A 22,294-nucleotide genomic window follows, 5' to 3' on the forward strand; every position below is an offset into this window, starting at 1 on the left:
AGGAAAGAATCTCGAAAGGTGCAAACGGCGGACCTTGAAGCAAACCCAGCACTAGCATAAGATCCCATTGTTCTAGTGGATGACGATACGGCGGAGCTGGATGGATAACTCCCTGAACGAAGGCCTTGATCCATGGGCGAGAAGCGAGAGTCCTCTGAAACAGAATTGACAGAGCCAACACTTGGCTTTTAAGCGTGGAGAGTGTGAGACTCACATCCAAACCTGACTTGAGGGGCGGGAAAGGGAGAGAGGAGAAGAGATGCTGTGTTCTTCAGACCACCGGAGGAAGAATGCTCCATGTGCGGTGGATTCTCGCAGAGGATGGCATCCTGACCCTAATCATTGTCTGTATTAACCTTTCGAAAAGCCTGCCTGAGGTATTACCCAGGATACAGGAGCCAGACTATCAAATTTAGGACTTCTGAGTTCTGGTGGGAGAGAGAGAGAGAAGGCCCTGCCACAGAAGATCTGGACGGTCTGGAAGGCACCCCGGGATGACCGCGTGGGGCTGAATAAGTTCCGCGAACCATGCTAGTCTGGGCCATTCTGGAGCCATTAGAATAACTGGAAATCCTTCCGCCCTGATGTTCTTGAGAACCTTCGGGATCAGGGGCCGCAGTGGGAAGAAGTACAGGAGCCTGCACTGGGTCCACATGTCGACTCCTAGAGCCAGGTGATCGCGATAGCCCGTGATGAACCATGGAACCTGACAGTCGAATCGGGAGGCCATTAGGACCACCTTTGGAGTCCTTTATCTGCCGCCGATCTGGTTGAAGCTTTTCCCGTTGAGGGACCATTCACCTGAAGCAAAGCCTTTCTTGCTTTGGTATGCGTCTTGAATGTCCAGCGACGTCAGTACTTCACCGACTTCCATGGAGGTGATCACAGAGTGCAGGGACTCCATGCAAAATGCTCGAGGGCTCACCGAACTGCTGAGAAAGCTCCGGGTCGAGGACGGGGCGGACCGAGCCGACCTTCTTGGGGAGCACAAAGAGGCTGCAATAAAAATGCTGGAAAAGTTCTGATGGGGTGACTGGTACCACAACTCCTGAGTGGAAGAGAGACTCCATGGAGGGGAGGAACTCGCGAACACGCACGGTAGATTCAGGAGGGTGAGAACGGAAAAAATGTCTCGGTGACATTGAATCAAATTTATTTCATAGTCTGAGACAATGATCTCTCTGACCTAGGATCTGCATCTAAGGGGAGCCAGACATGCTGGAAGCGAGACAGTAGACCCCCCACTAGTCTAGCGCTGCTGCCCGCAGACCGCGAGCCATTTGGAGGAGCAGCGATGAGACCTGGAGGCGGACTTCGTGGACTGGTGGGGACGTGAATGCCAGGAGGGATTGGTCATGAATGACGGAGCCTTCTAGTCCCTTCGAAGGGATGATGTTTTCCGAGGATGAGGTGTTCAGGACGTGCTTGGGCCGAAAATAGGGAAGAGGAGTACTCTTTTCTCCCGTAGCCTCGGAGATCAACTGGACTAGCCTAGCTCCGAAAAGACGCTCCCCTAAGAACGGAGGGGAAGTCAGCTACTTTCAGAAGCCGGATCCGCGTTCCAAGTCCTGAGCCTGAGGGCTCGACGGATGGCCACACTGTTGCAGGGGCCTGGGCCGCTCCATAGGCAGGCGCCAGGGCTGTGTTGATAAGGTACTCACCCACGAGTGTGATCTGTGAAGAGATGTTAGCCAGTTCCAGAACTGCAGAGATGGCACGGTGTCAGCTGCGCAGAATGTCCGCCCAGGACACAGCGGCTTTGCAACCCAAACCAAGGCAAAAGCCGGGGAAAGAGAAGTTCCCGCTGGCTTGAAGGCAGAACGAGTGCACCTGTGAATGGTATGGTCCGTGGAGTCCCTGAGAGACTCACTGTTAGGGGTGAGAAGTCAGGCGGGATCTGGCGGGCTGACCAAAGGGGAGTCTGCACATTCTTCTCGGAGCCCTTCAGAGAAGGGATAATGTAAAATAATGGACTTACCGCTGGTACATCCCATGATCGGCTGTTGTCTGTGGTTGCTCCGTAACTCAGCGAACTCTGGATGTCCACTGAATGCATTATGGACTTGCCTCGTTCGCTTAAAGGAAACTTGGGTGCTCTGAGTAAAGAAGGGATCTACCTGTATCCTCAGAGTCTGATTCACTGCTTCTACCAGGCTATCCACCATGCGCCGAACATCAGCCGCTTGTACGGAATCTAGCAGAGGTGCTGCATCTGAATCATCACCCAAGAGGTTGGAGGACTCCAGAGAGGAGTAGTAGTCTGGACCTGGGGATGAGGGTGAAGCCTGGGAGGGCGCTGAAGATGAGACCTGGCGGGTCCGCTCCTGAGTAGCAGAGGACCGTGGGATGGAGCTGACTTTCTACTGAGGAGACTACGCTAGGCCTGTGGAGGGCTGATTGAGCAAGAGATGCAGAGCTTGTGCGATGGTCCGAGAGGCCTCAGAGAGGGAATCTTCGGACTGCGACCGGGACACCAACCAGTTGGGAGGGCGTGGGATGCAGGGCCCTGCAGGATCGGACGCTGCGTGGCGGCATCTGAGGCATTGGGGGAGGAGTCCTGTGGGCGCTGCGGGTCTGCAGAGCAGCCGGAGCATAGCTGGACATCCTGGCCTAGGGGGGATTCACCAAGGCAAGGGAACCTGTTTGGGTCAGGCGGACCAGGATTATGCAAAGGTACTCTCAATGGGGCTGCTAGGCAGGAGACAGGAGAACGACCAAACTGTCGCTAATACGTGAGGGCTATCTCTGTAGGAGCAAATCATACCCAGGTCCTGTGTGCTGCCTACCAGTTGAGATAGAGGGATCCCGCTCACGTCGGAGCCAGGAGGTAAACCAGGGCGCTGTTGCGTCATTGGTAGGAAAAGTACAGGGTTGAGACCCCACAGATATATGATCTAAAGGGGTTGTCTGGTACTAAGCATATCTATTTGTTTGCTAGAAGCAGTAACCTTCTCTCGAGGGCGTTCCTGGTATTACAGTTCATGCCAGATTCTGTCTATTTAAAAACATGAGTAGACTGGATCAGAACCAAAGAAACCATCATTAGGGCAATTAAATCCTAATGATACACAGAGACCTGCAGAATCGAAGAGGCGGCATTGAAACATTTTTTTTTTTTACTAAATTGTAGAAAAAAACTTCTGGGGTTAAAAAACCATATAAAATTGACAGGTTTTTTTTCCTAAGTTGTGAATTCTACATGTATTATTTCGTGAGTTGACATATATCAGCAGTTCATTCACGTGAAAATGATTTTGTGTGATTAAAAATCTTTTACACTCTGCTTTACAACCACATAAAATGACAGATTACACTTAATCTGCCTGTGCATCAGTGCTTATAGGTTACCAAGACCTCAATAAATAAATTGCGGCCATTTGATAATGACATAGAAAAATATAGGCTGAACAACATGGCGAGGGGACGCTGCATGGGGAAGGGGGAGGGGCCGTGTGAGAGCGGGAAACAGGGCATCCACCGCCCACAATGTGATGCCTGGAGGCTGAGCAATGGGCGGAGATGGGGGCGGAATGGTCAGCGAGCAAAAGTGTTGCAGCGAGGGCGTGACTGAGATGCAGGGAGACTAGGCCGAGACCGGGGCCTAAATTTTTGGCTGCCCAAGGGGGAGAAGGTAAGGGGGAGATGGTCTTACCTGACATCCAGGGAGGGACCAGTGTACAGGCAGAGGGCTCTGCACTTGCCTGTGTGCAGCGCACACCCGAAGGTAGGGCTGCGGGCTCCAGGGACACGGAGAGGAGAGGCGTCCAGAGAGGCAGGGAGGTGGACACCGGGTGGGGGTAGAAAACTCCCCTGCGATTGTAGGCAGCGATGCGGGCCCCATCCAAAGGTGAAAACGCTGCGGGGGTCCAACCTCTGTAGTTTGTCCCTGTGCACCCTTTGGGGTAATACCACAGGGTGGATCAGGGGTGCCCATGTAAGATCTGCCCCACATGCAAACCCAGGAGTGGTACCGCGGGAATGGATGGAGGAGAGGCCCGACATTTCAAACCTCTGCAACCCTGGGGAGTGGTACCCACAGGGCTGGAGGAAATGAGGGTGAATATAGACGAAACCTGCAAAAACAGAGAAAAAGGAGAATGAGAGCGAGGAGCGTCGCCGAGAAAAAATGAAATATAAGCAAGAGAAAAATGGCTGAAGGGGCCGAGACAGCCCACGTCAGCCTCCTACGACACTAAGCAAAAAACTGACTAAAGTCCGCCTCCGGCTCAGGGTGTACACTGCTAGGGAGAAGCTAACTTTTTTTTTGTCTACTTAGTGTCAGCCTCCTTGTCACAGCAGCATACACCCACTGTCCTGTGTCCCCCAATGAAACTAAAGCGAAATTTACTTTCATCTGAAAACAACATCTTGGATCACTGAGCAACAGTCCAGCTCCTTTTCTCCTTGGCCCCAGTAAGATTCTTCTGGCATTGTCTATTGGTCATGAGTGGCAGCCAGGTGCCTGTCAGTGTGTGCAGGTGGCCGAGTGCCTGTCGGTGCCAGCGGCCAGCTGCCACTCTGTGCGAGTGGGCAGGAGACCTGCTGGCTGACACTCACTCTGTGCGGTCGGGCGGGCGGTCGGGTGGCTGTGCAGACTACGGTGGTTGTGCGGCAGGTGTCCTAGTGTGTCTGCAGGCCTGGCTTCAAATGATCATGGCAGGAGTCAGCACATACGCAGATGGAGCTCTTGGATGAGAGCTCAATCTGCGCACATGCCACTCTAGGTGCCATTTCTTTGAAGCCCAGACCACGGTCAGACTTTGACACTCGCCGCACACGCCTGCTCCACCACACATCCACTGCAGATTCCGCTGCCACCACTTACCCACCGCTGTCGCTGCCTCCACTGACCCACTACTGTCGCTGCCACCACTGACCCATCACTGCCACTGCCACCACTGACCTGCCACCGCCACTGCCACCACTGACCCACCGCCGCCACTGCCAACACTGATCTGCCACTGCTGCCACCACTGAGCCGCCACTGCCGCTGCCACAACTGATCCACCACTGCCGCTGACACCAGTAATCTGCCTCCACCACTGACATCACTGACACGCCACTGCTGCCACCACTGACCCACCACTGCTGCCACCACTGATCCGCCACTGTTGCCAGCACAGCCTCTGCCTTCTGTGACCCCGCTCCACCACTGGTGCTGCCCACCTCCGGTAAGACAACCCCGGAGTATAAGACAGACCCCATTATTTTTTTTACCTTTTTTATCTGTAAATTTGGAGTGCGTCTTATAAAATGAACAATACAGTAACTTTGTTACCACGTTCAATCTGTACCACTGGAATATTAAACACGTCCTACATAAACATTGGTACATTCTTCAAAATGATCCAGTGTACATCTTGTTGAACGTATACAATCCTTCATCTACTGTCTGAGAGTCTATACTGCTTTGTGAGATGTACTGTAGGTATCTTAATTAACAGCTTGCAACACTGAGATCCATTGACAATATGAAAAGGAGTTTACTGCTCACTTAGGAGTTGCTCGCTGGGGTAGATGTGGGGAATGAGCATAGTATGGAACTACAGGACAGTGAGGCAGCTTGCTGGGTGAAAGTTAGAAGGTGGGGTACATGGAAGAGTACAAGTGATGCTAGTACTCATCTGTCACACACTAATAAATTTGCTAAGTTGGCAGATGAGTGGGTTGTCAGCACAAGGGTAGCACTGCTACAGCAAGACACATCATCTGAAAGCCATGGGAGTCTCTCCTCCAGTAAGGGGTGAAACAGAAGTGCAGTGCAGGAAAAACAGGTAATGGTAGTGGGGGACTCCATTATTAGGGGATCAAATATAGCAATTTGCCACATAGCCAAGGATTGCCGAACTGTGTCTTGTCTTCCTGGCGTTCAAATTTGACACAACACTAATTGGGGAGACATATTACTTATAGAGGCTGGTCATGGAGCGCACTGGCACCAATGACAAAGTTGGAGGTAGGTGGAAGGTGCTATTTTCTGAAATACTGCCAGTACAATGTGCCAAGACAGAAAGGAATTTAGGGAGGTAAATAAGTGGCTCAAGATTTGATGTAGAAGGAGGATTTTTAGTTGTTGGTGAACATTTTTAACTACAGATTCTTTATCAGGGATCAACTGCACCTCAAAGGGGAGGGTACAGTTGTGCTGGGGGAAAATAGCTAAAAGGTTGGAGGAATGTTTACACTTTGAGATGCGGGGAGTAGAGTTGAGCGCGGTTCGAGGTTCGAGGTTCTCCAGTTCTAGGCTCGAGTGATTTTGGGGCCTGTTCTAGATCGAACTAGAACTCGAGCTTTTTGCAAAAGCTCGATAGTTCTAGAAACGTTCGAGAACGGTTCTAGCAGCAAAAAAACAGCTAATTCCTAGCTTGGTTTCCACTGTAATAGTGTAAGTTGTAAGTCACTCTGTGAATCACACTATTATGACATTTCAGTGTATAGTGTGCGGGAACAGCGCCTTCAGATCACTGCTGTTTCTATAATGGCGATCGCCATTTTTTTTTTTTTTTCCTTGTCTTCCTTCCCTAAGCGCGCACGTGTAGTGGGGCGGGCCAGCATGTCAGCCAATCCCAGACACACACACAGCTAAGTGGACTTTTAGCCAGAGAAGCAACGGCATGTGTGATAGGATGTCCATGTCACATGTCCCTGCATTATAAAACCGGACATTTTCCTCCAGGACGCCATTATCTCTTCTGCGTCTTTGGTGTCAGACATCACTGTCGCAGCTCCGTCCTTTGTCCTATCGCTGATACAGCTGTATGCGCTCCATACACAGCGCTGGACAGCTTAGGGAGAGTACTTTCTAGCAGTCCTTTTAAGGGCTCAAACCGGCAGGGTCAGAGTTAAGGTGACAGGTCCTGAAAACAGCGACAGCGTCTGTGTAGCCAAGGTCAGGGATTTCCTCCCTGCATTTCCCTATTAGGAGGGAATAGAAAGGCAGGCTTCCATTCCTCTACCCAGAGCCCCACAATCCTGGCACTGTACCCTCCTGTCCTCTGCACACTCCAACTCATTATAACTAAGCCATTATACTAGCAAACACTCAGTGTACCTAGTGGCATCCTAAACGTGGCTATTGGACTTTGCTATAGTCACACTAGTGCAAAGACATTTGCAGAGCACGTCTGCCTGCATTGCACACTCCAACTCATTATAACTAAGCCATTATACTAGCAAACACTCAGTGTACCTAGTGGCATCCTAAACGTGGCTATTGGACTGTTGTCTAGTCACACTAGTGCAAAGACATTTGCAGAGCACGTCTGCCTGCATTGCACACTCCAACTCATTATAACTAAGCCATTATACTAGCAAACACTCAGTGTACCTAGTGGCATCCTAAACGTGGCTATTGGACTTTGCTATAGTCACACTAGTGCAAAGACATTTGCAGAGCACCTCTGCCTGCATTGCACACTCTAACTCATTATAACTAAGCCATTATACTAGCAAACACTCAGTGTACCTAGTGGCATCCTAAACGTGACTATTGGACTGTTGTCTAGTCCCACTAGTGCAAAGACATTTGCAGAGCACGTCTGCCTGCATTGCACACTCCAACTCATTATAACTAAGCCATTATACTAGCAAACACTCAGTGTACCTAGTGGCATCCTAAACGTGGCTATTGGACTGTTGTCTAGTCCCACTAGTGCAAAGACATTTGCAGAGAACGTCTGCCTGCATTGCACACTCCAACTCATTATAACTAAGCCATTATACTAGCAAACACTCAGTGTACCTAGTGGCATCCTAAACGTGGCTATTGGACTTTGCTATAGTCTCACTAGTGCAAAGACATTTGCAGAGCACCTCTGCCTGCATTGCACACTCTAACTCATTATAACTAAGCCATTATACTAGCAAACACTCAGTTTACCTAGTGGCATCCTAAACGTGACTATTGGACTGTTGTCTAGTCCTACTAGTGCAAAGACATTTGCAGAGCACGTCTGCCTGCATTGCACACTCCAACTCATTATAACTAAGCCATTATACTAGCAAACACTCAGTGTACCTAGTGGCATCCTAAACGTGGCTATTGGACTGTTGTTTAGTCACACTAGTGCAAAGACATTTGCAGAGCACGTCTGCCTGCATTGCACACTCCAACTCATTATAACTAAGCCATTATACTAGCAAACACTCAGTGTACCTAGTGGCATCCTAAACGTGGCTATTGGACTTTGCTATAGTCCCACTAGTGCAAAGACATTTGCAGAGCACCTCTGCCTGCATTGCACACTCCAACTCATTATAACTAAGCCATTATACTAGCAAACACTCAGTGTACCTAGTGGCATCCTAAACGTGGCTATTGGACTTTGCTATAGTCCCACTAGTGCAAAGACATTTGCAGAGCACGTCTGCCTGCATTGCACACTCCAACTCATTATAACTAAGCCATTATACTAGCAAACACTCAGTGTACCTAGTGGCATCCTAAACGTGGCTATTGGACTGTTGTCTAGTCACACTAGTGCAAAGACATTTGCAGAGCACGTCTGCCTGCATTGCACACTCCAACTCATTATAACTAAGCCATTATACTAGCAAACACTCAGTGTACCTAGTGGCATCCTAAACGTGGCTATTGGACTTTGCTATAGTCACACTAGTGCAAAGACATTTGCAGAGCACGTCTGCCTGCATTGCACACTCCAACTCATTATAACTAAGCCATTATACTAGCAAACACTCAGTGTACCTAGTGGCATCCTAAACGTGGCTATTGGACTGTTGTCTAGTCACACTAGTGCAAAGACATTTGCAGAGCACCTCTGCCTGCATTGCACACTCCAACTCATTATAACTAAGCCATTATACTAGCAATTTTTGCTGCCAGTTTAAGGGCCGTAGTTGCATTGTCAGGGATATTTATTCTTTATTATTCGGCTGTTAATAAAGCTAGACCACCACTGCAATTTACACCACCTCTCAATTTTTACTACGACATTTTCAGTCCACAATCTTGTCGCAATCAACATGAGTGGCAAAATGACAGATGCTGGTGGAAAGGGGAAGAGGCGTGGTGGAAAAGGCAAAAAAGGTTTTGTCCGTGGGGAAGGTGGCAAAGCTCCATTATCATCTGCTGAAGATAGACCATCTACCAGCAAAAGTAAGATGTCTACTACTTACCGTGGACAATCCGATGTGCTCCCTTTTTTACGGACACGAACAACAGGAACAAAGGTAGATGATGGGCAAAAAAGGAAAATGCTTGAATGGATCTCAAGTGGTCCAACAAGTGCCCTCTCAGCCACTTCAAGTACCGCATCCAAAAAACACCAGTCCTATGAGTTGTCATCCCAATCAAACTTGATTTCTCCCAGCTCTGAAGTCTCCATCAGCCCTGCACAGTATGGTGGAACTGAGATGGCTGAGTCTGCAGAGCTGTTCAGTCACACTATAGCCTGGGAATCAGAGATCTGCTCCCAAGCTACAGTGAGTACAGAACAGGAAATGGTCTGCAGTGATGCCCAGAACCTTTGTGACTCTGATTCAGGCCGTGAGGACCAAGTTTCGGAGCATAATGTTGACCCTTTGTCACAAACTGTAACACCTCTGGTTATAGACAATGAGGAACATACTGATGAAGATGAGACTCAGATACCCGATTGGAATGACAACTTAAATATTCGGTCAGGGCAAGAAGAGGCTCGGTCAGAGGGGGAGGGGAGTGCAAACACAACAATTGATGATGAAGTTCTAGATCCCACCTACTGTCAACCCACAGTCAGGCACTCGAGGAGGTCAACAGAGGTGGTGGAGGAGGATGCAACTGATGACGAAGTTACCTTGCGCCTTCCTGGACAGAGTCGGAGTACTGGTAGCACATCTACAACTGCATCCTCAGCCACCACTCTGCCTCTGAGCATTATTCGGGGTGGATCATCAGGTCGCATCGCCTCTAAGCCTTGCCTAGACTGGTCCTTTTTTGACATAGAAAAAGATCGCCCAAATTATGTGATCTGTAAAATTTGTCATGGTTCTCTTAGTAGAGGTCAAAACCTCAGCAGTTTGACAACTTCTTCCATGAATCGTCACATGAATAAATATCATATGGCCCGATGGGAAGCTCACCGTGCTGCAATGCGGCCTAGCAGAGCGAACCATCCACCGCCTGCCCCTTCCAGTGCATCCGCGCGCTCGTCATCTTCTAGGACTGTGGGGACAGCTGTCACACCTGTTTCTCCACCCACAACTTCCACCACTGTAACCGCAACAGGCAGTTTGGTTGGTAGGTCGTCAGTTGTTTTGGAAGGGGAAACAAGTGAGTGTGTACAGCTGTCTCAGACATCGATAGCACCAACTTTGGATGAAGGCAACATCATGTCTCCGCCTGCACTTTCCTCACAAACCTGCATTTTTCCAGGGACACCCTACTCAACACCGTCTACACACAGCAGCCAGATCTCTGTCCCTCAGATGTGGACAAATAAAAGGCCATTTCCTGCGACCCATGACAAAGCTAAGAGGTTGACTCTATCCCTCTGTAAGCTGTTGGCTACAGAAATGCTGCCTTTCCGCCTAGTGGACACACAGGATTTTAGAGACCTTATGTCTGTCGCTGTGCCCCAGTACCAGATGCCTAGTCGCCACTACTTCTCTAAGAAAGGTGTACCCGCGCTACACCAGCATGTCGCACACAACATCACCGCTTCCTTGAGAAACTCTGTGTGTGAACGGGTGCATTTCACCACCGATACTTGGACCAGTAAGCATGGACAGGAACGTTACATGTCGCTGACTGGGCACTGGGTAACTATGGTGATAGATGGTGAAGGGTCTGCTGCACAAGTCTTGCCGTCCCCACGACTTGTGTGTCAATCCTCTGTCTGTCCAAGTTCCGCCACTGCTTCTGCATCCTCCACCTCATCTGGGTCCTCCACCTCCGCCCCAAGCCTGCCTGGTCAGGCCACCAGCGTTCTCACTGCGCAGAAGGAATCACGCACCCCTCATTACTATGCTGGCAGCAGAGCGCAACGGCATCAGGCGGTCTTTAGCTTGACATGTCTTGGGAATAAGAGTCACACAGCTGAGGAGTTGTGGTCAGCTCTGCGGTCCGAGTTTAATAAATGGTTGTCTCCACCACTCAACCTGCAGCCTGGTAAGGCCGTGTGCGACAATGCTGCAAACCTGGGTGCGGCCCTTCGCCTGGGCAAGGTGACACACGTACCTTGTATGGCTCACGTGTTGAACCTTGTCGTGCAGCAATTTTTAACACAGTATCCCGGCCTAGATGGCCTTCTGAACAGGGCACGAAAACTGTCTGCTCACTTCCGCCGTTCAAGCGCCGCAGCTGAGCGACTTGCATCGCTCCAGAAGTCTTTCGGCCTGCAGGTTCATCGCCTGAAATGCGATGTGGCGACACGCTGGAATTCAACTCTCCACATGTTACAGCGACTGTGGCAGCACCGCCGTGCCCTGGTGCAATACGTCATGACGTATAGCCTGGGCCAACGAGATGCAGAGGTGGGGCAGATCACCCTGATGGAGTGGTCTCAGATCAAGGACCTATGCACCCTTCTGCACAGTTTCGACATGGCGACGAATATGTTTAGCGCTGACAATGCCATTATCAGCATGACGATTCCAGTCATTTACATGCTGGAACACACGCTAAACACTATTCGGAGTCAGGGGGTGGGACAACAGGAAGGGGATGAACTACAGGAGGATTCATATGCGCAAGACACAACAACATCACCAAGGTCCAGACGTTCATCATCACCAAGGCGCCAGGCATGGGAGCATGGGGGACAGGGATCAACAAGGGCGCATGGTAGCAGGCGAGATGTTGAGGAAGGTGCAGGAGGACATGAAGAAATGGAGGACGAACTGTCCATGGAAGACTCAGCAGATGAGGGAGACCTTGGTCAAATTTCAGTTGAAAGAGGTTGGGGGGAGATGTCAGAGGAAAAAAGAACGGTTAGCACCTCTATGCCACAAACACAGCGTGGACTTGGTCCGCATGGCTGCGCAAGACACATGAGTGCCTTCTTGTTGCACTACCTCCAACATGACCCTCGTATTGTCAAAATTAGAAGTGATGATGACTACTGGCTTGCCACACTATTAGATCCCCGGTACAAGTCCAAATTTTGTGACATAATTCCAGCCATAGAAAGGGACGCACGTATGCAGGAGTATCAGCAGAAGCTGTTACTCAATCTTAGATCCGCTTTTCCACCAAACAACCGTGCAGGTGCAGTGAGTGAATCTCCCAGTTGTAACTTGACAAACATGGGACGGTCTCGTCATCTTCAACAGTCTACACGTACCAGTAGGACCGTATCTGGTGCTGGTAACAGCAATTTTATGGAATCTTTTCATAATTTTTTTAGACCCTCCTTTGCAAGGCCACCAGAGACAACAAGTCTGACACATAGTCAACGGCTGGAGAGGATGATACAGGAGTATCTCCAAATGAACATCGATGCCATGACTGTGCAAGTGGAGCCTTGCTCCTTTTGGGCTTCAAACCTAGAAAAATGGCCAGAGCTCGCAACTTACGCCTTGGAAATTTTGTCGTGTCCAGCTGCCAGCGTTGTCTCTGAATGTGTCTTCAGTGCTGCTGGGTGTGTGCTGACAGATAAGCGCACACGTCTGTCCAGTGACAATGTGGACAGACTGACGTTCATCAAAATGAACAAGTCATGGATCCAGAAGGAATTTACAACCCCTGTGTCATGCTGGGGAGAGTAAATGCTTGTGGATTTGGAATGTGCTTGATGCAAATGTAGCTGTGAAGTGTACAACTAGGGCACAAGTGCTGCCACTGAATGGGTGGGTGTGTGTGGGGCACAATTTTTGGAAAAAAAGGGAGACTCCGCTTGGAGTAACCCTTGCTTACATTGTTTTTAAAAGAAGCCAAGATGAACAAGTCATGGTTCAGCAAAGACTTTATCTACCTACCCCGGAGTCATGCTGGGGACGGTTAATTATGGGGTATTTTTGAATGTGCTTGATGCAAATGTAGCTGTGAAGTGTACAACTAGGGCACAAGTGCTGCCACTGAATGGGTGGGTGTGTGTGGGGCACAATTTTTGGAAAAAAAGGGAGACTCCGCTTGGAGTAACCCTTGCTTACATTGTTTTTAAAAGAAGCCAAGATGAACAAGTCATGGTTCAGCAAAGACTTTATCTACCTACCCCGGTGTCATGCTGGGGATGGTTAATTATGGCGTATTTTTGAATGTGCTTGATGCAAATGTAGCTGTGAAGTGTACAACTAGGGCACAAGTGCTGCCACTGAATGGGTGGGTGTGTGTGGGGCACAATTTTTGGAAAAAAAGGGAGACTCCGCTTGGAGTAACCCTTGCTTACATTGTTTTTAAAAGAAGCCAAGATGAACAGAGCTGGGATCAGGAAAGTCTTAGCTACCTACCCCGGTGTCCTCCTGGGGACGGTTAAGTATGGCGCATTTTTGAATGTGCTTGATGCAAATCTAGCTGTGAAGTGTACAACTGGGGCACAACTGCTGCCACTGAAGTGGTGGGTGTGTGTGGGGCCCAATTTTTGGAAAAAAGGGAGACTCCGCTTGGAGTAACCCTTGCTTGCTGTGTTTTTAAAAGAAGCTAAGATGAACAGAGCTGGGATCAGGAAAGACTTAGCTACCTACCCCGGTGTCCTCCTGGGGACGGTTAAGTATGGCGCATTTTTGAATGTGCTTGATGCAAATCTAGCTGTGAAGTGTACAACTGGGGCACAAGTGCTGCCACTGAAGGGGTGGGTGTGCGTGGGGCCCAATTTTTGGAAAAAAAGGGAGACTCCGCTTGGAGTAACCCTTGCTTGCTGTGTTTTTTAAAAGGAGCCAAGATGAACAGAGCTGGGATCAGGAAAGACTTAGCTACCTACCCCGGTGTCATCCTGGGGACGGTTAAGAATGGCGTATTTTTGAATGTGCTTGATGCAAATCTAGCTGTGAAGTGTACAACTGGGGCACAAGTGCTGCCACTGATGGGGTGTCTGTGTGGCCCAATTTTTGGAAAAAAGGGAGACTTCGCTTGGAGTCACCTTGCGTTGTTTTACATGATTTTAGAAGGGCGTGCCATGCCTATATCTGTGTCTCCTCCTCTTTTTCCTTGTCCAGCTCTTTTGTTTTTGCATGAGTATATGTCCTTGTCACTTTCCCATGTGTTGTGAGTTGTTTGTCACCTTTTGGACACCAATGAGGGTGTTTTCTAAGTGTTTTTCTGTGTTTGGGATTGCCTGCCATTGTTTCCTATGCAGTTCGAGTTCGGTTCGTCGAACGTTCGACGAGCCGAACTCGAACGGGACCTCCGTTCGGCGAACCGACCTCGAGCCGAACCGGGACCGGTTCGCTCATCTCTAGCGGGGAGCATATTTACTGTAAAGAAGGGGAAGAAAGTATCGATATTGATCTGGGCCAAAGTTATGAAAGTAGTGGTGGCATGGGGAAGAAGTTGGAATAGTAAATACACTAAAGAGAAAAAGGTATAGAGAAATATATAAAATGCATGCATAGAAAAATATAATATTGCAGGTTCTCAGTACTAGTTACTATCCACTCCTAATAATGTTGATTACATTGAAGTTCGAGGACACAACTTTATCATGGCTAGGGAGAAATGACAGGAACACTTGTGTTTCAGATAGGGAATTTGGATTTAGAGCATGGTCTAGGATTGTGAGAGATGATAATCTGCATGACACATTTGTGATGTTATCTTTTTAAGGATGTTGCAGAAAATGTATTTAGGTGATATAAAAAGAAACAAACACGGCAGCATGGTGCTGATTAAGGTTTGTTTTAAATCCTATGATATGAAAGAGTTTCCACAGAGGTAGATGAAAACTTATGACAAGTAAGACAGGCAAAATGAAAACTTTAATTAGTTCAAGCTGAGGAGGAATAAAGGAGGCATTATAGATGGAAAAGAATAGTAACATCTATAACATGCAAATTACTATAAGATAAAAAGAAAGTTAAATGCTGTTATGGAAAGATGAGATTTATAAATTGTAAAAGTTTTGAAACAAGAGACAGAATCATTCTTTGTTTAAATAAAATGTAATATTTACTGTTTATGTCAGCATACATGACGGGAGTCTCCTACATGTTTGTTAATTGAACATTGTATAATTCTTTATTTACTCAATAAAGCTGCAGGCAAATATAATAATTACAGATTAGTTACCCAAAAAATATTTTTTTTTAAACCTTTGTAAAAGTACATTACCTGGGACTATAAGACATTTTTGCCAAAGGAGAAAAAGGAAGGCACATCTATCCGAATAAATATAGTATATATTTTTTTTTTTATTTCTACAATTCATAAAAATATAAAGAAGACAGTAACAACAGAAAATTAAAAATAAAAAACTGGCGCATTTCTGGCAGATAATAACCTTAATCATTTTGTAATGCACAGAATAAAAAGGAAACCATATCTCTGTTCTCATCCCTTTTGGATGTTGTCTTGGTCACTTTTGCATTTTGTCATTGCACTCACTTCTAGAGGTAGCATGAGGCGGTCTCTACAACTCACAGACGTTGCTCAGTTAGTGCAGCTCATCCAAGAGGGTACATTGTGAGCTGTGGCAAAAAGTTTAGCTGTGTCTGTCAGCACAGTGTCCAGAGCATGAAGCAGATACCAGGAGACTGGCCAGTATACCAGGAGACATACAGCGGGCCGTAACCAATAGAAGGACCACTATCTCCTCCTTTGTGCAAGGAGGAACAGTGCCAGAGCCCTGCAAAATGACCTCCATTTGGCCAGTAATATCAATGTGTCTGCTCAAATTGTCAGAAACAGACTCCATGTGGGTGGTATGAGAGCCCGACGTCCACAAGTGGGTGTTATGCTTACAGTAATGATAAGCTGGATACATTGAAATTTTATCAAATCAAAACCTACGAAAGTTTCTTAGAAATAGCAAAATGGGTCTAGGAGACATAGAATTCTAATTGTTATTTATTTATTGTAAGTGTTAGTTGTTATGCTTACAGCCCAATACTGTGCACGAAGATTTGCATTTGCCAAAAAAAAACAAGATTGGCAGATTCAACATTGGCACCATGTGCTCTTCACAGATGAAAACCCCTTCACACTGAGCACATTTGACAGACGTGACAGAGTCTGGAGACAACGTGAAAAACATTCTGCTGCTTGCAACATCTTCCAGCATGAACAGTTTGGCAGTGGGTAAGTAATGGTGTTGGGAAGCACTTCTGTGGGAGATGCACAGCCCTCCATGTGCTAGCCAGAGGTACCCTGACTGCCATTAAGTACAAGCATGAGATCTTCAGACCCATTGTGAGACAAATGGCAGTAAAGTGGGCTCTGAGTTCCTTCTGATGCAAGACATGCTAAGCTTCATGTGGCTCATGGGTGTCAGCAGTTCATGCATCATGAAGGCATTAATACTATATACTGGCCTATCTCCAAACCTGAATCCAATCTAGGATATCTGGGACATCAAATCGCACTCCATAAACCAACGCCACATTGCTCCAGAACTTCCAGGTCTTGACTGATGGTTTAATCAAGGTCTGAGAATATCAACCCCCAGCTGTGAGGCTTTATCTTGGCTGGGAATCAGAATTGGGGGGGCTGCACGTCATTTTTTAAAATTATTTATTTATTTTATTGTACGATATAGACCCGCCCACCAGCGGCTGTGAATGGTTGCAGTCAGATAGCTGTCCTTCAGCATGGGGGCAGGTCTGACTGCAACCAATCACAAAGGCTGGTGATTGTGATAAGCAGTGAATAAGCACCTTTTATATGATGAATGCCAATTTCAGATCGTGCTGGCTCCCCCTTTTTTTCTCTGTTATGACTGTAGTTATGCTACAACTTTCTGGTGGCCGACCACCACCATGCTATGCACGCCTGATTTTGGTTTGCAATGTATTCCTCCTGTTGGTAGCTGTTCACATTCAGTTGCCTCAACCCTTTCCACAGGCAATGCTAATTAAGCACCATACTTGGATCTGGTCCGCCTTTATCAATGGTTGCTGTCTGGCACTGGGAGGGTCAGTTCTGATATAGTCCTGGTATGTGTAGAGCTTGCTCCACATACTCGGACCTGGGCTGGCCTCTATCCATAATTGCCTCTTTTGCAACATAGAAGCATTTATATACAGGTTACAGGTATGTGTGCTCCATTATGGTTCTGCTTTTAACTTCATCTAGGAGGCCGCATGGCACATGAAATACATAATATAGTGTAGGACCCCCCTATTGAGATTTGCCATTACGTTGGCAGGGGTGGCTCAAAGAATTGATCAATTATTTGCTAAAAATCTCATTTTTTATTGTGGTACAGATGGAAGAAATATGTGATTTTGCACCTTTTATATGATGCATGCCAATTTCAGATCGTGCTGGCTCCCCCTTTTTTCCCAGTGAATATGTAAAAGCCCAATGAGCGGGTGCAGTGAATATGTATGAGCCTAATGAGCGAGTAGTGAAGAAGAATGAGATCCAGCGGGAACAGTGTGATAGCTGTGCCATGCCAGTGATCGGTGAGTATGAAGCGCTAGGAGAGAGATGCTGGCAATGTAATGTGCACAAAATGGCAGCGGGAGGGATTTTATAGACTGTATGATGCTGCACGGCCAGCCAATTACAGTAATACCGCAACCAAGAGGGCTGTGGAATTACTGTGATTGGCTAAGAAGCCCAACTTGTTTAGAGGCTGCAAATCAGCCGCCAAACATGCTGGGTGGGACATCTGAATATAGCGAGGCAAATACACCTTTACTCGCTATATAACAAAAACCTCAAATACTGCACTATTCTGCGAATAGTGACGAATATATTGGCTCATCACTAGTCTGTTTCTATCGCACACAGGATCCTAAATAATGTTCTAGAAGGAAATCGTCTCTCACCCTATCGTCTAACTCCTCGCACTGTGGGCTAATTCCAACACTTAACTAGGCTCTGCAATAAACATGAAAACCTCTACAATGAAAATAAGTTGCAAAACCATGTGAGGAAAGAATGGAATTCATGGACTGGACTTTGACTTTAGACTGGGTTGTGCTGGAACAAACATGAGTAACCCAGGTTGAACTGGATGCTCTGTACTACCAAAATGTAATTGAAGTTATGTGCCTGCTCTCTCATGTAGAAAGTTGTTACTGAAGGACCATTAAGTAAAGCTTTGTCATCTGAACGGAACTGGTAGTCTCCTTGTTGGAACAAGTCAAAATCATTTCCTGGACAGCTGAAGCCAGCGGCCTGCACAGGCATACTACCCACAATACACAAGTCCACACTTAGGGGCACTTTGCACACTACGACATCTCAGCTGCGATGTCGGTGGGGTCAAATTGAAAGTGACGCACATCCGGCATCACATGCGACATCTTGGTGTGTAAAGCCTAGATGATACGATTAACGAGCGCAAAAGCGTCGTAATCGTATCATCGGCGTAATCCATAATTACGCTGATGCGACGGTCCGATGTTGTTCCTCGCTCCTGCGGCAGCACACATCGCTGTGTGTGAAGTCGCAGGAGCAAGGAATATCTCCTACCGGTGTCACCGCAGCTCCCGTAGGATATGCGGAAGGAAGGAGGTGGGCGGGATGTTTACATCCCGCTCATCTCCGCCCCTCCGCTCCTATTGGCCACCTGCCGTGTGACGTCGCAGTGACGCCGCACGACCCGCCCCCTTAATAAGGAGGCAGATCGCTGGCCAGAGCGACGTCGCAGGGCAGGTGAGTCCATGTGAAGCTGCCGTAGCGATAAGGTTCGGCTGCTATCACAAGGATATCGCAGCTGCGACGGGGGCGGGACTATCGCGCTTGGCATCGCAGCAGCGGCTTGCGATGTTGCAGCGTGCAAAGTACCCCTTAGTCAGAACCATGTCTTCCATGTAGTCTGTTGGGGTGTTAGGAAGCAATACACAGCCCACAACTGCTGCCCCACACCCCTCTACAAATAAACAGGACAAAAACAAATATTCTGTGTCTTAGCCGATGTAAGGGTACCTTCACACTTTAGCGATGCAGCAGCGATCCGACCAGCGATCTGACCTGGTCAGGATCGCTGCTGCATCTCTACATGGTCGCTGGTGAGCTGTCAAACAGGCAGATCTCACCAGCGACCAGTGACCAGCCCCCAGACAGCAGCGACGTGCAAGCGACGCTGCGCTTGCACGGAGCCGGTGTCTGGAAGCTGCGGACACTGGTAACTAAGGTAAACATCGGGTTTCACCTTGCTCTCCTAGCTACAGTACACATTGGGTTAATTAACCCGATGTGTACAGCAGCTACATGTGCAGAGAGCCGGAGCCGGCAGCACAGGCAGCGTGAGAGCTGCGGAGGCTGGTAACTAAGGTAAGTATTGGGTAACCACCTTGGTTACCCGATGTTTATCTTGCTTACAGCTTACCGCAGCTGCCAGAGGCCGGCTCCTGCTCCCTTCATTTCGTCGCTCTCTCGCTGTCACACACAGTGATCTGTGTGTCACAGTGGGAGAGCGCCTTTGAAGAAAACGAACCAGGGCTGTGTGTAACGAGCAGCGATCTCGCAGCAGGGGCCAGATCGCTGCTCAGTGTCACACACAGCGAGATCGCTAATGAGGTCACTGCTGCGTCACAAAAAGCGTGACTCAGCAGCGATCTCGGCAGCGAGCTCGCTGTGTGTGAAGCACCCTTAAGGCAACATCCCCAACAATACATGCTAATGTAAGTGGATAATAGACACAGTAAATTTTATAATGGGATTTAAACAGGATGCAAAGGATCATAAACAGGAAGCTGCCTTATAGTGCAGTAGTAATAATATGTTAATACGTGAAACATTTAACTGGTAACAAATTTATGATATAGCCAATATGATTGTGTATAACATGAATGTAAATGTAACAGCAAACACCAGGAAAAGAAGAATGGGTATTACTGTTGCACTGCCATAGTAAGAGAAACATCCAGGAGTAGGTCAACAGTGATTTATTTCTACGCCTTTCAGAGACAGCCATCTCTTTCCTCAGGTAAATCACTTATACTGTATGTCCTTCCTTTTTGATTTTCAGACCATTGTTACCCTTTTGCTTGTCACTGCATATATTTATAGAATAATATAATAATAATAATATTTATTCATTTATATAGCGCTGTTAATTCCACAGCACTTTACATACATTGGCAACACTGTCCCCATTGGGGCTCACAATCCAAGGTCCCTATCTGTATGCTTTTGGAGTGTGGGAGGAAACCGGAGTACCCGGAGGAAACCCACGCAAACACGAGGAGAACATACAAACTCCTCGCAGATGGTGTCCTTAGTGTGAATTGAGCCCAGGACCCCAGCGCTGCAAGGCTGCAGTGCTAACCACTGAGCCACCGTGCCGTGTACACATATATATATATATATATATATATATATATATACACATATATACTGTATGTAAATATCTGTGTTTGTCAAAATGATAGCTCTTAATTTGGCTTCCAAGAACAGGCTTTGAGCTAAAACTCCATCTCGCTCATCCCAGGGTACTGCCTTTAACCTCTAAAGAAAGATGTAGGCTTACACAGGGGTCCATGAGTTGGGTGTGTGCAGACCCAGTGGCAAGCCAATGAAGTTATCTTGCATATTATATACAGTAAGCTAAATCAATACCAGAGGGACAGGGACAAGAACCATATTGTTAGTTAGTGTCTGTGTATCCTGATCCTAACATATATACTGTATATATATATATATTAGCTGCCTGCTATTGATGGTCATTTGTTTGGTTCTTAAAATGCACCAGACTAATGTATGCTTCTGTGATTCTTTTCACCTGGACCATTGGCCATTGGCATATATTAATATCCCTGGTGCACAGGCACATTGTTTTTTTGGCCCAGTGGATTATCTGTTAATTCCATGACCAGCACACTTATCTGATTAAAATTATGGTCATTTGACCCAAACCTTGAATTGACATCTATGACAGATGCCATTCAATAGTAGCCATTACCAATTGCTTTCAAAGTAAAAAAAATATTTTGAACACATATTTTCTTTTTATTAGATTTTTGGGAATATTTTAGCCTACTATTTTGTATATCTTCTATACTGTGTAAGCATGTTAATTTCCTATTATCAAGAAGTTCATTGCCAGCTGTGGTTGAAGAGTATTGTCCTTTGAAGACTAGTCACCCTCAATTGTATTCATTTTTATTATTCTGCGATACTGTCTATGGTTTATTTAAATAAAAATGACAAGTGAGTCCTAGTAATTAGGTATTTTTTTTTAAAAGACTGTGCTCGATAAATATACAGGTGCCCAAAAGCTGTAGTAATTCTAAACACATGAAATAATATATAATTAACCTCCATTACAGCTCTGCTTCCAAAATGTTCCCCACTGATATAATGTTTACATTGGCTGCATATATCACAGTCCACTTACCCCAAAAAAAGTTTTACTAAAGAAATATAATAAAACATTAAATATATAGTTTTTAGCTGTATTTTCATAAATATAGCCTTTATAGCAAATAAAGCATTGCTAACATTGCATTATGACCCTATGCTTGTATTCGTGATGCCAACATCTTCTGGCATATCAACAAACTGTATCCATATGTCTCCTTTTACTCAAAGGAGTCAGAAAATGTCCTTCATTACAGTCTACTTTTCCTGGTATCATAGAGGAGGTATTCACCACACTCTCAAAGTTTCTTTTGAGTTGCAGATTTTTATTATGATGCTAATACAATAGAGAATAATCAGGTGGGAAATTTCAGGAGATAGAGGGACTGACTGAATGAAGAGGTATATTCTCCCAGGTCTATGTCTTGTGGTTGTTGTATTCAGCAACAGCAAGTATAGTGGAAATAAAATGTCAGTCACTGCTAGCACCAAAGCATTAAAAAAATGGAAAAGATCCACACAATCAAATTGTTAAGGCATACCATATTCATATGACTAAAGGGGGCTTTACACGCTACGACATCGCTAATGCGAACTCGTTGGGGTCACGGAATTGGTGACGCACATCCGGCCGCATTAGTGATGCCGTTGCGTGTGACACCTATGAGCGATTTTGCATCGTTGCAAAATCGCTCATCGGTGACATGGGGGTCCATTTTTAAAAATCTTTACTGCAGCAGTAATGAGGTTGTTCCTCGTTTCTGCGGCAGCACACATCGCTCCGTGTGACACCGCAGGAACGAGGAACCTCTCCTTACCTGCCTACCGGCCGCTATGCGGAAGGAAGGAGGTGGGCGGGATGTTCGTCCCGCTCATCTCCGCCCCTCCGCTTCTATTGGGCGGCGGTTAAGCGACGCAGCTGTGACGTCCCTGTGACGCTGAACGAAC

The sequence above is a fragment of the Anomaloglossus baeobatrachus genome, chromosome 6 (genome assembly GCF_048569485.1).
Source record: "Anomaloglossus baeobatrachus isolate aAnoBae1 chromosome 6, aAnoBae1.hap1, whole genome shotgun sequence".
NCBI classification, from domain to species: domain Eukaryota; kingdom Metazoa; phylum Chordata; class Amphibia; order Anura; family Aromobatidae; genus Anomaloglossus; species Anomaloglossus baeobatrachus.